This window comes from Herpailurus yagouaroundi, unplaced genomic scaffold (assembly GCF_014898765.1).
Source record: "Herpailurus yagouaroundi ecotype Mexico unplaced genomic scaffold, PumYag 139, whole genome shotgun sequence".
In the NCBI taxonomy this organism is placed as follows: domain Eukaryota; kingdom Metazoa; phylum Chordata; class Mammalia; order Carnivora; family Felidae; genus Herpailurus; species Herpailurus yagouaroundi.
The window spans coordinates 34,902,644-34,914,145 of record NW_024412394.1 but is presented as its reverse complement, the minus strand read 5'-3'; the positions used below and the strand labels follow the sequence as shown (position 1 = coordinate 34,914,145).

Sequence of the window (11,502 nt, the reverse complement as noted above, 5' to 3'; positions counted from 1 at the left end):
AGCCGGATCAGCACAAAGCAGGCTCCATCCCAGGAATCATGAAGTCATGACCTGAGCCAAAATCAAGTGTCAGATGCTTAACCATCTGAGCCACCCAGGTGGCCAAAGATGATTTAAATTGTGAAGAGGATGTTGTAGAAATGCTTCTGGTACCAACTGAGTGTGACAGTATGTACTTGTAATATTTAGCTAATGTTAGCCTAAATATGAGACATTGAGATAAGTAGCAGTATGTCCAGACATATGGGAAAGCCTGGTTATCAGTTCATAGGGAGAAAATAATGCACTCCTGAGGGAGTTGTCATTATCAGTAATGATTTATATCGAAGAAATTTAGAATTCTCTGAAAGTTTGGCTAACATAGGTGTTTGAATGTTCTGTTTATCCTTTCTATCATACCTGAAGAATGAAGGTGGGATGGACAGGGAGATCGTGAGCAAGATGTAATATCTTACAAAGCTCCTTCATAATGGTTCTGGTGTCTTTATCACTGGAGGTAGAACTCAGAATTTCCTAGGCAGGAAACACAAAATCAAGCATCTCCACATGCCACCAACCCAACACTTTTTTGGGAAAAACTTTGGTCTATCCTGAAAATAGACATGTAATGACTAAACATTAAATCCTGCTGCTGGGGGAAACACAATAAAAACTATTTGGAGGTGCTTAAAGGGGTCTTGAGGTTTTGGCTCCAGGTCCTGTTTCATCTTTACAGTTTTTATCGAATTATATTATCAGCAAAGAGGACTTCACTAGAAACGTTTTTGGATATGCCTTTACATTTTTTCATCAGGGCTAGTTTAAGACTAATCAATTTATCTCTGCCAGGAGAATAAGGCTAAATATATCTGGAAAATGCGTTATGTTAATCAGCAATAGCAGAATGGAAGAAAATGGAATTCTAATGGTAAAACATAATCATAAGATTGTAGTCAAAGAACATATTATGAACAAAAAGGATATTGACAGACCTCCAGGACCTTTTGATTTACATCATAAAATATACTATGATTGTTGCCGATGAACAAAGTACAACCGAAAATTGGGCTTTTTCAATGATAACTTCATATGTATCCAAAGTTACTCACACTCTTCCTTTCTTTCTCTCTCTCAGGGAAATTTTAATTTGATCAGTTAGGAAGAAACTACATTGTCACTGCACTTACATGCCCCTGAGATGACTACCTCCTTAAATTCTGCATCCTAGGCATCTCACTTACCTCACTTGAGTCCTGGAATGGCCACCCCAACTGCTGGCTGAAGAAATGAGCATGCTTCTAGGAGGCAGAACACACACAGAGGCTCTTTCCCAAATGAATTTCTCATGCACAGACAAGACTGAAGAAATACAGACAACATACAAGATGGTAGCAAAGCACATTGAGGGGAGATAAAGTTGAAAACCATATTTCACCAGAGCATGCCCCAAATCTCACTAGATAAATAAAAAATTTGATATCAAAGTGCCAAATAGGGGCACCTGGGTGGCTCAGTCAGTTGAGCATCTGACTTCAGCTCAGGTCATGATCTTGAAGTTTGTGAGTTTGAGCCCCATGTTGGCCTCTGTGCTGACAACTCAGAGCCTGGAGCTGCTTCAGATTCTGTTTCCCTCTCTCTCTGCCCCTCCCCTGCTCGCTCTCTCTCTTTCTCTCTCAAAAATATATAAACGTTAAAAAAAAAAGTGCCAAATAGATAGATGATCAAGTCCAGAATCAGGAAGAAATGAAACAAACATACAGTTGGAGACAGAGTCCTCGGCGAGTAAAACACAGGGGCCTTGGTCTTGGAGGTATACATTATTACTGAGTGGAGGGGAGAGTTTGGTCTGTGGCAGTGAGGTTCACAAGCAAACCTCAGCAGACGCTCCTCCAAATTGTCCTAGCCCAAATACTAGTCAGTATAAGACTACTGGGGACAAGCCTGTAGTTTGACAAAGCCAGTTTTATGGACTCATTCTTTTAAAAAAAAAAATTTTTTTTTAACGTTTATTTATTTTTGAGACAGAGCATGAACAGGGGAGGGTCAGAGAGGGGGAGACACAGAATCTGAAACAGGCTCCAGGCTCTGAGCTGTCAGCACAGAGCCCGATGAGGGGCTCCAACTCACAGACTGCGAGATCATGACCTGAGCCGAAGTCAGCCACTTAACCGACTGAGCCACCCAGGCGCCCCGATTTATGGACTCATTCTAATGAAGGACAATGCATAACAGAAAACCATGGAGCATCTCACCAACAAAAAACTTTTTTCTTTTTACAGGATTTGGGGAAGAATGAAGTGTAGGTAAACTTTACATAAATAAAAATGTTGCTTTGGATTGTGGGTGTAAGATGAACATCAGATCTTAACTGTGAAGTGGGGTCCTATTTCCTTGCAAACTGCAAAACTGAGATACATTTAGAATGCTGTATCCAGTAGCTGTTTCCATTTATTTTATTTATTTTTGATAGGCAGAGAGAGACAGAGCACAAGTGGGGGAGGGGCAGAGAGAGAAGGAGACACAGAATCCAAAGCAGGCTCCAGGCTCCGAGCCTGGACAGCACAAAGCTCAACTCGGGGCTCGAACTCACAAGTCGAGAGATCATGACCTAAACCGAAGTCAGACGCCTGACTGGGCCACCCAGGTGCCTCTCCAGTAGACCTTTAACTGAAACTCTGCAACTGACTTGTAAATCAAGACTCCTTCTCTGTCAAAGTGACTAGGTCCTCCAGGCAAAAGTGGAATGTTTCCTTGTTACTGATAGAATTTCAAACAGCAGTTTCTGATAGTCTATAATCTTGGAAAGCAAAGTTTCTCATTTAGTAAGAACACAGTAGTCATTCAAAGAAGGGAGGGGAGGGGCACCTGAATGGTTCAGTGGGTTAAGTGTCTGACTTGGGCTCAGGTCATGATCTCCCAGCTTGTGAGTTTGAGCCCGGCGTCGGGCTCTCTGTTGACAGCTCAGAGCCTGGAGTCTGGTTCGGATTCTGTGTCTCCCCCTCTCTCTGCTCCTGCCCAGCTCACTCTCTGTCTCCCTCTCATAAATAAATAAATATTTTTAAAAAATTCAAAGGAGGAAGGGAAAATCATTATTACAATTTATGAATTTATGGGTGCAGTGTGTCTTTGGGAGAAACACTTTCTTGTTAACTTTGCAGCTGGCTTTATCAGTGCCTGTCCTCTTGGCCTTGTAATCAGCAGGGCAGACTTTTCTTCCTCACCCTGAGCTACTTTTTTCCTTTTTCCTTTCTCTCCTCTGTTACCTAAGAAAAGGTTAATTCTGTCAGCAAAGAGGTAGCTTGAAGGGGACTGTAGGAAGGGTCATAGAGCTCACCTTTACCTTGACTTGCCCTAAGCCATTTCAAGTCAGTATGCCAGCAAGGAAAGTCCAATTTTAAAAAGAGAATTAAGTACAAGATAAGTTTCTTCTCCCCCATCAGTCAATCCAAAGGTTAAGAAATGCATTTTTTAGGGGCGCCTGGGTGGCGCAGTCGGTTAAGCGTCCGGCTTCAGCCAGGTCACGATCTCGCGGTCCGTGAGTTCGAGCCCCGCGTCGGGCTCTGGGCTGATGGCTCAGAGCCTGGAGCCTGTTTCCGATTCTATGTCTCCCTCTCTCTGCCCCTCCCCTGTTCATGCTCTGTCTCTCTCTGTCCCAAAAATAAATAAACGTTGAAAAAAAAAAGAAATGCATTTTTTATAGTTCCAATAAAAACTCCAGACTATAATAACATAGGCAAATACAGAGGGAAGGGAAGGTGGAAAATGAGAACATGTTGGTCTTCAAATTCAGGGCTGGGAGCAGGCCTCTAATCTGAGCCTTCCTTGACACCTCAGCAACCATTAACTTTTGTAGCTTGCAGGATTTGGGTTGGCTTTGGGTCTTGCTCCATGAAGTGCAGCATAAAATGGAATTCTAGATGCACATCTGAGTTGGGCCCCCAAAAGAGCCTTGCCACTGTCCTTTGGCCTCTGGGATTCCACATCACTAGATAAAAGCATTATCACTTTCATGGGTCCTGAGCACTTAGGCCTTCTTGGGCCCTAAAGGGCTCCATTAAAAAAGACTAAGTAAATAAATATTGTACTTTACCACGGCATTGACATAAAAACAAATATAATGAGACAGGGCTCATTATTATAATGTTCTTTTTTTCTGAATCAAATATTTTCTTAAGTTTATTTTATTTATTTTGAGAGAGGGAGAGAGAAAATCCTAAGCAGGCCCTGAGCTGTCAGGGTAGAGCCCTATTCGGGGCTCCATCTCAGGAACTGTGAGATTATGACCTGAGCTGAGATCAAGAGTATGATGCTTAACCCAGTGAGCCTCCCAGGCACCCCACTGATTAAAATATTTTGGGGGAGGTTTCTTCTTATTTTGAGTAGGCTCCACATCCAGTGTGGGGCTTGAACTTTCCACCCTGAGATCGAGACCTGAGCTGAGATCAAGAATCTGATGCTCAACCAACTGAGCCATCCAAGTGCCACTGATTAAAATATTTTTTAATTAAAACATTGTCATGGGTGGGGCACCCTAGGTGGCTCAGTTGGTTAAGCGGAGACTCTTGATTTCAGCTCAGGTCATGATCTCAGGGTTTGTGGAATCAGAGAGCCCCTCGTGGGGCTCTGTGCTCATAGCATGGAGCCTGCTTGGGATTCTCTCTCTCTCTCTCTCTCTCTCTCTCTCTCTCTCTCTCTCTCTGCCCTGCCCCCCTCAAAATAAATAGAGAAATAAAAAAATAATAAAATATTGTCATGGGTCTCATGCACTGTGTCTACTGAACCTGTTGGAGAAGTGGGCCCTGGCTTAATCATTCTCCCCTCCCTGTCAGTACACAATTCAGCTTGAGGTGGGAAGGAAACAACGCTCCACCCGAGCACCTCAGGAGCGCCATCCATCGGGGACTTGGTTCACCCATGTGGCCCGGTCCCCAGCCCCCAGAGCAACAGTGATCCCTGGTCCGCAACCTCATCTGGGTCCAAGTGGGAATTTACAAGCCTCAGCCCAGTTGCAGTCACTTCTCTCGATTGCTCGGACTTGCTGGGACTTGCTCAAAGTTAAGGCCTGTGTGAGGGAAGAACATTGGGGGTTGGGGGTGGGTGGTGCGGCTCAGTCGCTTTGGCTCAGGTGATTATCTCCGGGTTTGTGGTTTCCAGCCCTGCATCGGGCTCTGTGCTGACAGCTTCGAGCCTGGAGCCTGCTTGGATTCTGTGTCTCCCTCTGTCTGCTCCTCCCTCGCTCACGCTCTGTCAAAAATAAAGAAACATTAAAAATTTTTGAAAAAAAAGAAAAAAAAGAGAACATGGGTCCAAGGGTGGAAAGTTTCCGAAACTTGCTGGGCAGTTGGGGGAGCTTGGGGTGGGGGTGGGGGGGAGGAGGAGCGGGACTCGGACAGGTGTCCCGGGTGCTGGCGGGCCTGGGGAGGAGGAGGGACAGGGCCTCACGTGGGCATCACTTCTGTGCTCACTCACCAAAACACATTTTAGCCAGACTTGCTTCCAGGTGGAAAAGACCACCGCCGAACTTCCTAAGGTTCCCAGGTCCACTTGCAGTCGTGAATTAAAGTCAGATATAATCAGGCCACAAAGAGAAACCAAAGCTCAACTCACCTAGGGAGTGCACAGCCAAGACCTGAAAAACAGTAAGCGGCTAAATTTCGGAGGTGTCGCTGAGCCCCGCCCCTGGTCGCTCAATGGCCCGCAGGGCATGTGGGGGCGGGGCCATCCAATCCTAGCAACTAGGGACCTGGCGATCCGCTGCTCTTTACGCGCTGCCTTCGTAGTCAGTAGGTGAGGAAGAGTCGCATCCGCCGAGTGGGGAGGGACTTTCTCTGTCTCCTTTTTTTTTTTCTGGTTATGTTCTTTACTTTCAGTCCTAAGTAGACCCGGGTGGGTCGGTCTCTGAAGGCACAGAAGTGGCCGCTGTGAGACTTGGTCCTGTGCGCAGGTTGCCACTGCCCGCGGGGCCCCGGTGGGTGGCGAGGGCTGGACGCGAGGCACCTAGTCTCCTGGACTTAGCACCTGCAACACCAATCCTGGGATCGACTCGTCTCTTCACTCGCACCCTAGGCTTTGGCCCCACTGTCGCATGGCTGTCTGTGTCTGCAGCTTCAGCAGCTTTCCCTGTCCGGTACCAGAAGCACCAGCCACGGCTATTGAGGGCTTGATACAAAATTGAGGTCATGCTGTTCGAATCTATAACTTGGTCTTTTTAGTCAACAGTACATCAAAGATATTCTGTTCATTCTTTCTAGTATGTGTGTGTGTGTATTAACGCTTGCAATGCACTGTATTACGTTTATGTGATTTAGATAATTGGTTCCCAAATTTTAATCATTTTCTTTTTTCTTTTTTTTGTTCAAAACTCTGGCACTATAGCAAACAATGCTGAAATGAAAAAACTTTGTTCATGTTGCTTTATTTGTGAGTTATTGTAGGATGGAGTCCCAGACATTTAACTACTAAGTCATAGAGGCTGCAAACTACATTTTTGTAGGTGACAAATTATATCTTTAAAAAGTATATCCTTTTTATTAGAAGTTAGTGAAGAGCACCCTCCCACAGAAGTTGTTAGGTCCCTCAGTATTCAACCAGGTATGTGGGATTGGTAAAAGGGAGTTGAAGAAGATGCTTCAGGGTTATTATGCTGGTCATCTGTTCTGGAAAGCAAGTTAAGTGGAAAGAATGAGACACCGAGTTGAGACTGGAACCTGTAGAATTTCTGATATCTTGAGGACTTCATAGTTGGTGGATCTGGTAGCATCAGGAGAGAGGTTCTGGGTGGAGATCAGAGTTTAGAAACCTGGTCAAATTTGGGAATCAATAAGAATTCTTAGGAAGCAAGTGTGAAGACAAGAATAGAACTAGAGGATGGGATCATCAGAACACCAAACTTTATTTTTTTAATGTTTATTTTTGAGAGCTCTCTCTCTCTCTCTCTCTCTCATGCAAGTGGGGGAGGAGGAGGGAGAGGGACTGAGGATCTGAAGAGGGCTCTGTGCTGACAACAGAGAACCAGATGCTGGGCTCAGACTCAGGAACCATGAGATCATGCTGGGCCGAAGTAGGACGCTTAACCAACTGAGACACCCAGGTGCTCCAGAACACTAAGCTTTAGAGGGAAGATCATGGAGAAGTCAGGACTGGTGATAGAGGGTAGAGGAGAATCCATAACTTTAATGCCATCATCATGTTTAATAAAATTAACAGCAGCTTATTAATATATCCTGCCCAGATCCAGTTCAAGTTTTACAGTTACTTATTTGAATCCAGATGTTGGAAAGACCTTCCCATCACATTTGATTAATGTCTTTCAGTCTTTTTAAGTTTTACATGTGTATGACCTAGAAAACCAGGGTATTTTTCCATGCTTCATTTGCTGATTGTATCTTCATTTCACCCATCTCCATGCTTCCTAAAAACTGGTAGTTAGAGCAAGAAGCTTGAATAGTTTCAGGTTCAATTTTATTTTTGGAAGGAAGACTTTATCTGCAGTGGTCTTTACTTCCTGTTGAATATCAGGAGGCATGTATACACTTCTAATACTGAAAACTAACCAGTGGGTTCAAGTGTTGTCATCCTGATTCACCTATTATGACTTTTTCCACCTGCCTTTCATCTAATAGTTTTTGTGTTCATTGATGATCATTTGCTTAGGTCTATTATCCCATCAGTGATTGCAAAATGGTAATATTTTAATTCCACCTTTTATTTTTTATTATCACTGGCTTGAGTTCTAAATAAGGTGCTTTCCTTATCTTGATTATTCCAAAAGAGTTTCTACAAGAAATGTGGTGTAAATACTTGGTTCTACCCACAATATATCAATTTCCAGCATAATGACTTTGTGCCTTGTCAGCTTCCAAAGTGACTAATCTGTTGGAATTTGGGATTTGGCTGTGGACAGTCATTAGGTTGATGAATGAATGGTATAGTCCTTTGTTTATTTAGGTCCTCTTTTATATCTTACAGTAAACTTTTATAGTTTTATTCTATTTGGTCTAGAAAACTTTTATAGTTTTATTCTATTTGGTCTATTACTTTGTGTTTTTTATTATTTGAGATTTTCTTTAAATTGTTGTTTTCTGGGGGCGCCTGGGTGGCTCAGTCGGTTAAGCGTCCGACTTCGGCTCAGGTCATGATCTCGCGGTCCGTGAGTTCGAACCCTGCGTCAGGCTCTGTGCTGACCGCTCAGAGCCTGGAGCCTGTTTCCAATTCTGTGTCTCCCTCTCTCTCTGACCCTCCCCCGTTCATGCTCTCTCTCTGTCTCAAAAATAAATAAACATTAAAAAAAAAAGGTATTAAATTGTTGTTTTCTGTTTATCATTGTCCGTTAGTATACTAGTGCACTATTGATTTTGGCATGTTCTTGTATCTGATAAACTTGCTCTCTCATTAGTACTAATAGTTTTATTTATTTCCCTCAACAATCATATCATCTGCTAGTAATGACAGATTTTTCCCTTCATTGTCAGGATTTGACCTGACATCATCGTGGAAGCTGGTTAGTCTTTGTAAGGTTAGCTTTGCAGCAGTTGCTGCAACTTGAAGACCTCTGGGCAGACAGTTGGAAGGAAAGGGAAGATGATATAAAGCAGAGAGAGCAGGGACAAAGTAGAACCAATAAGCATGAGGTGGAAGCCACAAGGATGTGGACTAGAGCCTATGTCAGTCTTTCAGCACCAGTGACGAGGGTGTCCTGCAGGAGAAACTGGCACTCTTCTTCATGGAGTTAAACATGCACCGATGCCCTCAGAGCCATGGTTCTAAATTGTGGTTCCAACTACAGGGCCTCTGGAGAAATTCCCTACTGAGGGAATTAGCCATGTTAGTCCAGAGCCCCCAAGAGGTCTCAACATGAAGGTTCCACACTAAGGTCTTGTACCCCAGACACACCTCAGGGCACCTCAGGCGCCCACCAACAGCTATGGGATGTTGTGAGGGGAGGTGAACATAGACTCATTCTAGGGCCAGGAGTGACACCCCCACCCCCAGCTACTTCAAGCCTGTGTTTAAAATCAGGAAGGCCCATGAAACCAGAGTCCTGGTGACTACAGGTCAACTCTACCATCTCTCTCACTCTTACTCTCAACCTCTTGGGAAACCACTTTCCCACAAGGCCACCAGCACAGAACTGTCTTTTTAAATTTTAACTCTTCAGATTAGTGGTGAGCTCTGAAATAAATCTATTTGCTCAGGAAACAAGAAAGCCAAAGCAAGGTGAGGATCTGAGTATACTTGTTTTTCTCCAATTTCCAGGGCCCAGCCCACCTCACAAGGTGGGGCCAATTGTCTTCATGGTACATGGGCAATATGATTCAGTTCCTTCAAGAGCCATTCTCTGAGGGCTTCCTTGGCCTCCTTAGGTCTGAGTTGCCCTACAGAGGGAAGAGCAGTCACATTAGAATAAGAAACTTGTGGCATGAAATTTAAAATAGGCACGTGATTGGCATACAACGCAATTCCCCCAGGCACTTCCCACTTGCAGAACACAGTTCTTAGTCCATACTCAGGATGTGCTGACTCTAACAATTCACCTAGAAATTTAGAAGCTCAGGAGTCAAGGTTGGGAGGCTTTGTGGAAGGGAGGGGAGGGGAGGAACAAATGGACTTACCTTTTAAAATATTTTTTTAATGTTTTATTATTTATTTTTGAGAGAGAGAGGCAGAGCATGAACAGGGAGGGGCAGAGAGACACACACACACAGAATCCAAAGCGGCTCCAGGCTCCGAGCTGTCAGCACAGAGCCCAACGCGGGACTCGACCTCACAAACTGCAAGATCATGACCTGAGCTGAAGTCAGACGCTTAACCGACTGAGCCACCCAGGTGCCCCTGGACTTATCTTTTTATTTTATTATTTATTTATTTATTTATTTATTTATTTATTTATTTATTTTCAATGTTTTTATTTATTTTTGGGACAGAGAGCATGAACGGGTGAGGGGCAGAGAGAGAGGGAGACACAGAACTGGAAACAGGCTCCAGGCTCTGAGCCATCAGCCCAGAGTCCGACGCGGGGCTCGAACTCACGGACCGCAAGATTGTGACCTGGCTGAAGTCGGACACTTAACCGACTGCGCCACCCAGGTGCCCCAATGGACTTATCTTTTTAAACAAACTTACCGGTGTGCCTGGGTGGCTCAGTCAGTTAAGTATCTGACTTTGACTTCAGCTCAGGTCATGATCTCAAGGTTGGTGAGTTCGGGGCTGTGCTGACAGCTCAGAACCTGGAGCCTGCTTCAGATTCTGTGTCTCCCTCTCTGCCCCTCGTCCACTCACACTGTCTCTCTCTCTCTCTCTCAAAAATAAATAAACAGTAAAAAAATAAAATAAAATGGGAACAGCCATATATAATGAGTAATGTTCCCAGAAAATCTCTAACATAAAAGAGGAAAAAGAAACCTGAAAACAGAAACAATGTAGTAAACAGAAGAAAACTTGAAAAGGCATTCGTATCTTCTGAAAGATAAGACATTAAATTCATGAAATAACATCATAAAAAGAATATCCAAAGAATAAAAGAGGCTTATCAAATAGGAAAGAAAATATAAGAAAAGTACAGGAAGAATCTAGATCGACCATAGAATGTGGCAATCAATTAACAGAAATTTCAGAAAATAATAGAGAAAATGTTGAGGAGCAAATTGCCAAAGAAATAGTTCAAAAAAGTTCCCAGAACTGTAAGAGCCTATGTTTTCAGATGGAGAAGGCACACTGACTGACTGATCAACGTAATGGGTAAAAGAAAATTACACAGGCACTTCATCAGGACACTGAAGGACAAAGAGAAGTTCCAAGACACAGACAGAGACGGAACAAGAAAATGACACACAAAAGGAAGGGGAACCTAGTCTAATATTGTAATGGTAGATATCATACATCTGTTAATACCCATAGGTTTACATTTTTTCAAAATAAAAAGTTGGTGGGAAAGGAGTGCAATAAAATATATGTAATATTACAAAACAGTAAAAGCAAAAATTCCCAGATACTTGTATATACATTTGTTTCAATGGAAGGATAATCCAAAAATGAATGATAGTTAACTATATTGTGGAGGAGAAGACAGGATAAACAAGAGGGGATTAAAAATTAGAGGGGAGGGGCGCCTGGGTGGCGCAGTCGGTTAAGCGTCCGACTTCAGCCAGGTCACGATCTCGCGGTCCGTGAGTTTGAGCCCCGCGTCGGGGTCTGAGCTGACAGCTCAGAGCCTGGAGCCTGTTTCAGATTCTGTGCCTCCCTCTCTCTGCCCCTCCCCCGTTCATGCTCTGTCTCTCTCTGTCCCAAAAATAAATTAAAAAAAAAAAAAAACGTTGAAAAAAAAATTTTTTTTTAAATTAGAGGGGATTTAAAAATGTACATTTCCCATAATGTTTTAAAATGTACTTTGTAGGGGCGCCTGGGTGGCGCAGTCGGTTAAGCATCCGACTTCAGCCAGGTCACGATCTCGCGGTCCGTGAGTTCGAGCCCCGCGTCGGGCTCTGGGCTGATGGCTCAGAGCCTGGAGCCTGTTTCCAATTCTGT

At 43.8% G+C, this 11,502-nt stretch overlaps 1 long non-coding RNA gene across 1 annotated transcript in view; it reads right to left on the bottom strand.

The window, feature by feature from the left end:
* Window positions 1-6,457: 6,457 nt before the first annotated feature.
* The window catches only part of LOC121029138 (uncharacterized), a 9,025-nt gene continuing 3,980 nt past the window's right edge, over window positions 6,458-11,502 (bottom strand). Inside the window, exons 2-3 of the long non-coding RNA XR_005789609.1 lie at window positions 9,247-9,353; window positions 6,458-6,778 (exon numbers count right to left, since the gene is read on the bottom strand). This is a non-coding gene — a long non-coding RNA (uncharacterized LOC121029138). The remainder of the gene's footprint in view (window positions 6,779-9,246; window positions 9,354-11,502) is intronic.